Source organism: Salvelinus alpinus, chromosome 26, assembly GCF_045679555.1.
Source record: "Salvelinus alpinus chromosome 26, SLU_Salpinus.1, whole genome shotgun sequence".
NCBI classification, from domain to species: Eukaryota; Metazoa; Chordata; class Actinopteri; order Salmoniformes; family Salmonidae; genus Salvelinus; species Salvelinus alpinus.
This window is the reverse complement of record NC_092111.1, coordinates 8682213-8694864: the sequence shown is the minus strand read 5'-3', so window position 1 is coordinate 8694864 and position 12652 is coordinate 8682213.

Here is a 12652-nt window from a genome sequence, read left to right as displayed (position 1 = left end):
TTTTGTGCTACTTCAGCTGTGTGTCATATTGATCTGAGTGGAGTAGGATGACATTGCCCCTATACTCTTCTAAGGTCAGTTATTTTTTCTCTCACTTATGGATAAGGTTAGGAATTTGAGAGCGTAAGTGGATCCTAGATCTGTACCCAGTCTAACTATCATGGTGGCAAGGCATGTGAACTAAAAGGTTATAGAGCAAACATCATAATTATGACAACACATAGGTTGTAATATGGCTTTATTTTTCTGACCTGGCTTCCCCAGTGATTTTCCACACACACCGCTACTGTACCCAGAGTATATTGAGCGACCTACCTGCTGTAGTGCAGTAGAGCAGAGGCTTGAGATATGCTGTAGGCCTCTAGTGACCTCTACTGTCTTGAGAGAGACCGACAGGCTCATACTGACTCGGACATCAATCAGCCAATCAAGGTGCAGCTTAAAGGAGCGGAAATCCGTGTAAAGTTGTGAGAGAGAGTCGTTTAGCTGGCAGAGGGGAGAGAGGGCGACAAGGTGTGAGTTCTAAAGACTCGGGACTTGACACTGTGTTATAAACACATTATTTAGTACAACATCAAAGAGCTTCTGAAAAGTGTTCCGGGGTGAATTGATAAACCATCCCTGAAGCATTCCTCACAATATAGTAAATAAACTGAGCAGTGGTGAATTATGGAATACATTTTTGTCGCTTTAAGTCACTACATTTATAGCACGTTTGCCAATTTCACTCAATGTAGCACTGTATACAGTGCCTTGCAAATATATTCAGACCCGTTGGATTTCTTCACATTTTATTGTGTTACAAAGTAGGATCTACACAAAGTACAAATCTACACAAAATTATCTGTAATGTCAAATTGGAAGATTTTTTTTTATAGATGAATAAAAACGAAATAACTAAAATATAGTAGTTGCGTAAGTATTCAGCTCCCTGAGTCAATATATGTTAGAAACACCATTGGCATCGATTATAGCTTGTTGGGTAAGTCTCATAAGAGCTTTGCGCACCTGAATAACTCAGATGAAAAGAATAATGGGCAAATATAGTGCAATAAAATTCTTCAAGCTCTATCAAGGTGTTGGGGATCATGACTAGACAGCAATTATCAAGTCTTGCCATAGATGTTCAAGCAGATTTAAGTCAAAACTGTAACTTGATTTGGCCTTGTGTTGTAGGTTATTGTCCTGCTGAAAGGTGAAACCCTCTCCCAGTGTCTGGTGTGAAGCAGATTGGAGCAGGTTTTCCTCTAGGATTTTGCCTGTGCTTAGCTCCATCCCATTTATTTTCATCCTGAAAAACTCCCCCGTATTTGTTAATGTCAAACATACCCGTACCATGATGCAGCCAACAGTATGCTTGTAAATAATTAGGCAGTTACTCAGTGATTTGTTGTATTTGCCCAACAAGCTATAAGGCCTTGCATTTATGCCAAAAAGTGTATTCCTTTAGACTACAGATCGGCCTTCAATACCATAGTGCCCTCGAAGCTCACCGCAAAGCTCATGACCCTGGGACTGAACTCCTCCCTATGCAACTGGGTCCTGGACTTCAGTTTACACAGAGTCCAGTGAAGTTCATTGAGTGCCATCTTGGTGTCTGCTTGAGGGGGAATGTACAAAACTGTGACTGTAACTGATGAGAATTCTCTTGGGATGTAAAATGGCCGGCGTTTGATTGTAAGGAATTCTAGTTCTGGTGAGCAGAAGGACCTGTATGTTGTTATGATTACACCATGAGTCGTTAGTCATGAAGCATACACCCCCGCCCTTCCTCTTCCCAGAGAGGTGTTTATCTCTGTCGGTGCGATGCATGGAGAAGCCCGGTGGCTGAACCGATTCCGACAACATATCCCGAGAGAGTTAAAGAGAATGGTACAATCTCTGATGTCTCTCTGGAAGGCAACCCTTGCTCGAGTTTTGTCTACCTTGTTGTTAAGGGACTGGGCATTGGCGAGTAGTATACTCGGGAGCGGTGAGCGAAGTGCACGTCTATGGAGCCTGACCAGGAGGCCGCACCGTCTGCCCCTTCTGCGGCTCCGTTGTTTTGTGTCGGCTTCTGGGATTAGATCCATTGTCCTGGGTGGTGGTCCGAACAGAGGATCCGCTTCCGGAAAGTCGTATTCCTCGTCATAATGTTGGTAAGTTGATGTCGCTCTTATATCCAATAGTTCTTCCCGGCTGTATGTAATAAGACCGAAGATTTCCTAGGATAACAATGTAAGAAATAATACATAAAAAAACAAAATACCGCATAGTTTCCTAAGAACTCGAAGCGAGGCGACCATCTCTGTCGGTGCCATCTTGATCAGTTGAACAGTTTTCCAATGCCTCGCAAAGAAGGGCACATATTTGTAGATGGGTAAAAATAAAAATGTAATCAGACATTGAATATTCCTTTGAGTATGGTGAAGTTATTAATTACACTTTAGATGGTGTATCAATACACCCAGTCCCTACAAAGATACAGGCGTCCTTCCTAACTCAGTTGACGGAGAGGAAGGACACCGCTCAGTGATTTCACCATGAGGCCAATGATGATTTTTAAACCAGTTCCAGAGTTAAATGGTTGTGATAGGAGAAAACTGAGGATGGATCAACAACATTTTAGTTACTCCACAATACTAACCTAAAGTATGGAGTGAAAAGAAGGAGGCCTGTACAAAATAAAAAATATTCCAAAACATGCATCCTGTTTGCAATAAGTAATACTGCAAAAAATGTGGCAAAGAAACAAACTTTTTGTACTGAATACAAAGCATTATGTTTGGGGCAAATCCAACACAACACATCACTGAGTACCACTCTTCATATTTTCAAGCATGGTGGTGGCTGCATCATGTTATGCGCATGCTTGTCATCGGCAAGGACTAGGGAGTGTTTTAGGATAAAAAGAGAAGGACTGGAGCTAAGCACAAGAAAACCTGGTTCGGTCTGCTTTCCATCTGACACTGGGAGACAAATCCACCTTTCAGCAGGACAATAACCTAAAACACAAGGCCAAATATACACTGGAGTAGCTTACCAAGACGACATTGAATGTTCCTTAGTGGCCTAGATACAGTTTGGACTTAAATCGGCTTGAAAATCTATGGTAACACTTGAAAATGGTGTCTAGCAATGATCAACAACCAACTTGACAGAGCCTGAATTTTTTTTTAAGAATAATGGGAAAATATTGAACAACACAGCTTTGCAAAGCTCTTTGAGACTTACCCAGAAAGACTCACATTTGTAATCGCTGCCAAAGGTGATTCTAACATGTATTGACTCAGGGGGTTGAATACTTACTGTATCTGTCACGCCCTGACCTTAGTATTCTTTGTTTTCTTTATTATTTGTGGTTAGGTCAGGGTGTGACAAGGGTGATATATGTTTTTTGTCCTGTCTAGGGTTTTTGTATGTTTATGGGGTTGTTACTAGTCTAGGTGTTTTGTACCCTCTGCACACATCAACAACAGTCACCCACGAAGCGTCGTTACCCATCGCTCCACAAAAGCCGCGGCCCTTGCAGAGCAAGGGGAACCACTACTTCAGGGTCTCAAAGCGAGTGACGTCACCGATTGAAATGCTATTAGCGCGCAGCACCGCTAACCAACTAGCCATTTCACATCCGTTACATCTATGGTTGCCTAGATTGGTTCTCAATTAGAGGCAGCTTTTTTTCGTTGTCTCTGATTGGGAACCATATTTAGGCAGCCATATTCCTTGAGTATTTCGGGGGTGATTTTCTATGGTTAGTTGCCTGTGTCAGCACTATTATTATATAGCATCACGTTCGTTGTTTTTGTATAGTTCGTTCAGTGTTCTTTCTTCATTAAAGAAGATGTATTCAAATCACGCTGCGCTTTGGTCTCATCACTATAACGAACATGACAGAATCTAATCATTTGTTGTTTTATTTTCCATTAATTATTATTATTATTTGTATTTTTTAATTTACATTACATAGTATTTTGTGTAGATGTTGTAACACAACAAAATGTGGAAAAGGTCAAGGGGTGTGAATACTTTCTGAAGGCTGAAAGCAATAAGGACTGGACTCGAGAAGACGGATACATACCTTCAGTGAACTGAGGTGATTTGCCGTGTGTTCCATCTCTGGAAGAGTGTCAAGGTTGTATTTCAGAAGCTCTATACCGCTGAACTCACTTTCACTCTAAAGGAAGAGGATATAGGTAAGAGTTATATTGGATGGTCAACTAATGAGAGTATGTTGACTAGCATTGACTGTGCTGTGCCTAACAAAATATGGTCAACTCACTCACCTGTAGCTTCCTTGTCAGCATCTGCAGGTTTCTCATTTGCTGGACCATCATTGTCAGACGGGCACAGAGGGAGAACTTGTGGCTGGGGCGTGACCACGAAAGGACAAGCAGCTGGGCTAGTAGCAGCAACAGGAGGCGAGACTGTGTTGAGTTAAGCCACGCTGCAGAGATAAGAAATACATCATAATTTTAGAGAGGTACATTGTATGAGGCATTGGATCAGGGTTACATTCAAGATCGCAGCATTCATCTATGTTTCAAAATAGGTTTGTTTTGAACAATTGCCACTGTTTACAATGCTATGAAACATTATTCAGCAATTACTAAGCAGTGATTTAATAGCCTGGTACCAGACCAAATTGTAGGCCTACATTAGAGTGAGTGGATACGCTGATTGGTTGCCACGTAACAGAGGTTTGTCTTCCCAGAGAGCAAGAAGCCATCATGGAACCAGATCTTTTTTTTAACCTGGCCACTCCCCCCTTCACTTTGGCACAACATGCCTTTACCATGAGATGCTATATGCTACCATGAGCGGGAAAAACAGGCATGATAGGTCCCATTTCAAAAAGAGGTTCCGTTTGATAAAGGGGTCATCCAATCACCATGGAGTCCAACTGTTTCATCATTGACTCATCAAGCCGACAACTTCAAATAATATTTTCTAAACTATGTGTTTATTGCTAGCTAGCACTATGACTCAGAGTCTAGGCAGTAGGCTAGTGATTCATTTGATGCTATTAAATCATGAAATGACAAGTATTGAGGTCAACTGTTTTCCTAGCCAGCAGACTGCATCAGAAACACTGCAACCAAACCTTCATCTAAATCACCAACCAGAACTAAACAAGATATTACAGTTGAAGCCAAGTCATTGATGAAGAATGCTGAGTATGTTGTAATAGACATCTTAGGTTCCTTGTAAACATAAAGGAGTGGGATGGAATGATGACCAGTACATCACCAGTAGAATAGCATCTATATCCCCTATACACTTCTTATAAACCATTATCAATGTTTGAGAAACAGGATAGGGTTTGAAACAACAAAGAAAGTCACCATTTCCTGTACAGTACTTTCATTTGATTGAAAAATGCATTTGTCATTTCATTACCTGATGAATAGAACGCAGTCTGACGCAGGCAAAAGTCTATGATCCTTTTAACATCTGCTTAAGGTTAGAAACAACGTACTAACGTTGTTAAATGTCATCAATTTAGCCATGGAGTTAAAGAGTTACTTTAGAGGTAACCATTTCCTGTTCAGTCATTTCATGGAAAAATGAATGTCACTTGCACTGTCAAAAAGTAATTTCTGACCCATTTTTCATACAGATGTTCAGCTGATTCAGATACCACTAAACGGAAGTTTCATGTAGCCTTGGGCTGACCTAACACACCCCCATGTATTTGATAATTTCCTTAGAAATTCTCCACACATTGTTGCTTGTAAGTGCATTGCTTTGTCTACATACAGTGGATCAGTATTCTGGAAATCCATCATTATAGTGTGTTGGATATGCCTATATTACTCTCCTAAATAGAATAAAATTGCTTAAGTTATAAGTTCAGTGGTTTTATACATTTATTTATTTGTGTATATTTCTTTCCATGTTGTTTGCCCAAATCATCTCTGAAATGGATTGTGTTGGTTTCAAATCCTATTTAGATGATTGGGAATTAAATTTCAAACGTTCTAAATGGTGAAGATTGATTTACATGAGAAATTGGTCCAAAAGTGCTAGTGTGGATTGCAGTCACTCTTTGTCCATAGACTGCTTTCAAGGTAAGAAGTCAAATACAGACATGCTCAGATGTGTTGGTAACCTTACAGCTCATTGAAATAATGCTTCATTCCTCTTGAAAAGTGAGGAAATTAAAAGCTATTTTATCATGTATACTTGCACGCCGTTGGTATGTCATAGAATAAAGCAAAGAAGCTGTGAAAAGAGATTAATTATTGCTAATTCTACAAAGATATTCTAAAATGGCCTGGACACATTTGTTGGTACCCCTTAGAAAAGATAATAAATAATTGGATTATAGTGATATTTCAAACTAATTAGTTTCTTTAATTAGTATCACACGTCTCCAATCTTGTAATCAGTCATGCAGCCTATTTAAATGGGGGAAAAGTAGTCACTGAGCTGTTTGGTATCATTGTGTGCACCACGCTGAACATGGACCAGAGAAAGCAAAGAAGAGATTTGTCTGAGGAGATCAGAAAGAAAATAATAGACAAGCATGGTAAAGGTAAAGGCTACAAGACCATCTCCAAGCAGCTTGATGTTCCTGTGACAACAGTTGCAAATATTATTAAGACGTTTAAGGTCCATGGAACTGCAGCCAACTTCCCTGGGCTAGGCCGCAAGAGGAAAATCGACCCCAGATTGAACAGAAGGAGAGTGCGAATGGTAGAAAAAGAACCAGGGATAACTGCCAAAGAGATGCAAGCTGAACTCCAAGGTGAAGTCAGTTTCTGATCGCACCATCTGTCACTTTTTGAGCGAAAGTGGGCTCCATGGAAGAAGACCCAGGATGATTCCACTTTTGAAAGAACAACATAAAAAAGCCAGACTGGAATTTGCTAAAATGCATATTGACAAGCCACAATCCTTCTGGGAGGATGTCCTTCAGAGATGAGTCAAAACTGGAGCTTTTTGGCAAGTCACATCAGCTCTATGTTCACAGATGAAAAAATGAAGCTTTCAAAGAGAAGAACACCATACCTACAGTGAAACATGGAGGCTCGGTTCTGTTTTGGGTCCGCTTTGCTGCGCCTGGCACAGGGTGCCTTGAATCTGTGCAGTGAACAATGAAATCTCAAGACTATCAAGGCATTCTGGAGCGAAATGTACTGCCCAGTGTCAGAAAGCTCTGTCTCAGTCGCAGGTCATGGGTCCTCCAACAGGATAATGACCCAAAACACACAGCTAAAAGCACCCAATAATGGATGAGAACAAAACATTGGACTATTCTGAAGTGGCCTTCTATGAGTCCTGATCTGAATCCTATCGGACATCTATGGAAAGAGATGAAACTTGCAGTCTGGAGAAGGCACCCATCAAACCTGAGACAGCTGGAGCAGTTTGATCAGGAAGTGTGGGCAAAACTACCTGTTACAGGTGCAGAAGACTCATTGAGAGCTACAGAAAACGTTTGATTGCAGTGATTGCCTCTAAAGGTTATGCAACAAAATATTAGGTTAAGGGTCCCATTTTTGTCCATGCCATTTTCATTTGTTGTATTATTTACAATAATATGTTGAATAAAAAATCTAAAGCAAAGTCTGATTTCTATTAAATATGGAATAAACCTAGAGATTCAGGGTTCAGGTCCAGACTCTGTCGCAGCCGGCCGCGACCTGGAGACCCATGGGACGGCGCACAATTGGCCCAGTGTCGCCTAGGTTAGGGGAGGGTTTGGCCGGCAGGGATGTCCTTGTCCCATCGCACACTAGCGACTCCTGTGGCGGGCCGGGCACAGTGCACGCTGGCAGGGTCAACCAGTACGGTGTCCCCTGCTCGCCTAGCGTAGTAGTGACTACCGAACAGCACCCTGACTCACCTATTGCTGCTCTTTTGACCCTATGATCACTCGCCTACACAGCTGATGCCCCCTGGACTGTTTCAATAACACGGTACCTCATTTTGTTTACCTGTCGGCCCCAGCTTCAAACTCAGGTCCTGTATGTACCTAACTGACCCACTCTGCCCATTCATCACCATTTACCAGGGGTAGTTGTCTTAACTCTCCTGATCAACACCTGTGATTGCTTAATGCCTCTCTCTAATGTCAATATGTCTTTTCTACTGCTGTCTTGGCAAATTTTTATTGTTTTGTTTCACTGTAGAGCCCTCAGGCACGCTCAAAATTCCTTAGATAGCTCTTTCGTCCCACCCCACACACATGCAGAGACCTCCCCTAGGTTAACAGATTCCTCCAGAGACGAAACCTCTCTCATCGTCACTCAATGCATAGGTTTACCTCCAGTGTACTCACATCCTACCATACCCTTGTCTGTACATTATGCCTTGAATCTATTCTACCACGCCCAGAAAATTGCTCCTTTTATTCTCTGTCCCCAACACTCTAGAAGACCAGTCCTTATAGCCTTTAGCCGTACCCTTATCCTGCTCCTCCTCTGTTCCTCTGGTAATGTAGAGGTTAACCCAGGCCCTGTAGCCCCCAGCACCACTCCTATTCCCCAGGCGCTATCATTTGTTGACTTCTGTAACCGTAAAAGCCTTGGTTTCATGCATGTTAACATCAAAAGCCTCCTCCCTAAGTTTTCTTCACTGCTTTAGCACACTCCACCAACCCTGATGTCCTAGCCGTGTCTGAATCCTAGCTTAGGAAGGCCACCAAAAATCCTGAAATTTCCATCCCCAACTACAACATTTTCTGCCAAGATAGAACTGCCAAAGGGGGTGGAGGTGCAATCTACTGCAGGGACAGCCTGCAGAGTTCTGTCATGCTATCCAGGTCTGTGCCCAACAGTTAGAGCTTCTCCTTTCAAAAATCCACCTTTCCAGAAATAAGTCTCTCACTGTTGCCGCTTGTTATAGACCCCCCTCAGCCACCAGCTGTGCTCTGGACACCATATGTGATTTAATTGCCCCGCATCTTTCTTCAGAGTTTCTACTGTCAGGTGACCTAAACTGGGATATGCTTAACACCCCGGCCGTCCTACAATCTAAGCTAGATGCCCTCAATCTCACACAAATGATCGTGGAACCTACCAGGTACAACCCTAAATCCGTAAACACGGGCACCCTCATAGATATTATCCTGACCAACCTGCCCTCTAAATACACCTCTGCTGTCTTCAACCAGGATCTCATTGCCTGCGTCCGTAATGGGCCCGCGGTCAAACGGTCACCCCTCATCACTGTCAAACGCTCCCTAAAACACTTCAGCGAGCAGACCTTTCTAATCGACCTGGCACGGGTATCCTGGACGGATGTTGACCTCATTCCGTCAGTAGAGGATGCCTGGTGATTCTTTAAAAGGGCTTCCCTCACAATCTTAAATAAGCATGCCCCATTCAAAAAAAATTGAACTAAGAACCCATATAGCCCTTGGTTTACTCCAGACTTGACTGCCCTTGACCAGCACAAAAACATCCTGTGGCGTTCTGCATTAGCATCGAATAGCCCCCACGATATGCAACTTTTCAGGGAAGTTAGGATCCAATATACACAGACACTCAGGAAAGCAAAGTCTAGCTTTTTCAAACAGATATTTGCATCCTGTAGTACTAATTCCAAAAAGTTCTGGGACACTGTAAAGTCGATGACGAATAAGAGCACCTCCTCCCAGCTGCCCACTGCACTGAGGCTAGGAAACACTGTCACCACCGATAAATCCACGATAATCAAGAATTTCAATAAGTATTTTTCTATGGCTGGCCATACTTTCCAGCTGGCTACTCCTACCACGGTCAACAGCTCTGCACCCCCCACAACAACTTCCCCAAGCCTCCCCCATTTCTCCTTCACCCAAATCCAGATAGCTGATGTTCTGAAAGAGCTGCAAAATCTGGACACCTGCAAATCAGCTGGGCTTGACAATCTGGACCCTCTCTTTCTAAAATTAACCACCGAAATTGTTGCAACCCCTATTACTAGCCTGTTCAACCTCTCTTTCGTATCATCTGAGATCCCCAAAGATTGGAAAGCTGCCGCAGTCATCCCCCTCTTCAAAGGGGGAGACACTCTAGACCCAAACTGTTACAGACCTATATCTATCCTACCCTGAATTTCTAAGGTCTTCAATAGCCAAGTTAACAAACAGATCACCGACTTCTCAGACAGAGTTCAGTGTGTCAAATCGGAGGGACTCTTGTCCGGACCTCTGGCGGTCTCTATGGGGGTGACACAGGGTTCATTTCTCAGGCCAACTCTTTTCTCTGTATACATCAAGGATGTCACTCTTGCTGCTGGTGTTTCTCTGATCCACCTCTACGCAGACGACACCATTCTGTATACTTCTGGCCCTTCTTTGGACACTGTGTTAACAGACCTCCAGATGAGCTTCAATGCCATACAACTCTCCTTCCGTGGGCTCCAACTGCTCTTAAATGCAAGTAAAACTAAATGCATGCTCTTCAACTGATCGCTGCCCACACCTGCCCGTCCGTCTAGCATCACTACTGGACGGTTCTGAGTTAGAATATGTGTACAACTACAAATACCTAGGTGTCTGGTTAGACTGTAAACTCTCCTTCCAGACTCACAATAAGCATGTCCAATCCAAAATGAAATCTAGAATCGGCTTCCTATTTCGCAACAAAGCATCCTTCACTCATGCTGCCAAACATACCCTCGTAAAACTGACTATACTACCAATCCTCGACTTTCGCGATGTCATTTACAAAATAGCCTTCAACACTCTACTCAGCAAATTGGATGCAGTCTATCACAGTGCCATCCATTTTGTCACCAAAGCCCCATATACTACCCACCACTGCGACCTGTATGCTCTCGTTGGCTGGCCCTCGCTTCATATTCGTCGCCAAACCCACTGGCTCCATGTCATCTATAAGTCTTTGCTAGTTAAAGGCCTGCCTTATCTCAGCTCACTGGTCACCATAGCAGCACGCGCTCCAGCAGGTATATTTCACTGGTCACCCCCAAAGCCAATTCCTCCTTTGGCTGCCTTTCCTTCCATTTCTCTGCTGTCAATGACTGGAACGAATTGCAAAAATCACTGAAGCTGGAGACTCAAATCTCCCTCACTAACTTTAAGCATCAGCTTTCAGGGCAGCGTACAGATCATTGTACCTGTACATAGCCCATCTGTAAATAGCCCACCCACCTACCCCATCCCCATATTGTTTTAGTTTTTTTGCTCCTTTGCACCCCAGTATCTCTACTTGCACATTTATCTTCTGCACGTCTATCACTCCAGTGTTTAATTGCTAAATTGTAATTATTTTGCCACTATGGCCTATTTATTGCCTTACCTCCCTAATCTTACTTCATTTGCGCACACTGTATATAGACTTTTCTATTGTGTTATTGACTGTACGTTTGTTAATGTGTTACATTTATGTTTAACTCTGTGTTGTTTGTGTCGCATTGCTTTGCTTAATCTTGGCCAGGTCGCAGTTATGAGAACTTGTTCTCAACTGGCCTACCTGGTTAAATAAAGGCAAAATAAAAATATTTTAAAAAGTCCTCCGACACATTGGTGCGGCTGACTTCCGGGTTAAGTGGGCATTGTGTCAAGAAGCAGTGCGGCATGGTTGGGTTTTGGAGGACGCACGGCTCTCGACCTTCGCCTCTCCCGAGTCCGTACGGGAGTTGCAGTGATGAGACAAGACTGTAACTACCAATTGGATACCACGAAATTGGGGAGAAAAAGGGGTAAAAAATATATATTCTAAATGTAAAAATGTAAAAATAAATAAATATGGAATAAACAATGGTGGATGCCAATTACTTTTGTCAGTTTCAAGTTATTTCAGAGAAAATAGTGCATTCTTCATTTTTGTGGAGGGGTACCAACAAATTTGAGCACTTCTGTATATAAATATGTCATAATCGCGGAACTATACATTAAATTTGCACCCCCCCCCCCCACACACACACACAGACATACTGTACATCCCCGGTCAATAGTATATCAGAAATACTTACTTTTCATTGTCACCCCAAAATCCAAAAGCTGTAAAAAAAAACTGTCAGCAGCCTCAATCGTTCGTCCCTCTAAATGAGTTCACAAATCCAAACGTTCTCTTTTATAGAATCTGTACGATGACACGTCACCTGAGTCACCCTCTCCATTCATAGAAGAATGCCCCCGCAATTCTCCTCTCTCCCTCCTCCCTTCCAAAACACGGCTATTCACTTTCTTTCTTTGTTTTCCATCATACCGGTTGGGTTCTTTATACTGGTTGGGTTATTTTTACTGGTTGGGTTCTTTATACCAGTTGGATTCTTTATACTGGTTGGGTTCTTCGTACTGCATGGGTTCTTTATACTGGTTGGGTTCTTCGTACTGGATGGGTTCTTTATACTGGTTGGGTTCATTAGTTGGGTTCTGGTTGGGTTCTTTAAACCAGTTGGATTCTTTATACTGGTTGGATTCATTAGTTGGGTTCTGGTTGGGTTCTTTATACTGGTTGGGTTCTTTACACTGGTTGGGTTCTTTATACTGGTTGTGTTCTTTATACTGGTTGGGTTCATTAGTTGGGTTCTGGTTGGGTTCTTTATACCAGTTAGGTTCTTTATACTGGTTGTGTTCTTTATACTGGTTGGGTTCATTAGTTGGGTTCTGGTTGGGTTCTTTATACCAGTTAGGTTCTTTATACTGGTTGTGTTCTTTATACTGGTTGGGTTCATTAGTTGGGTTCTGGTTGGGTTCTTTATACCAGTTAGGTTC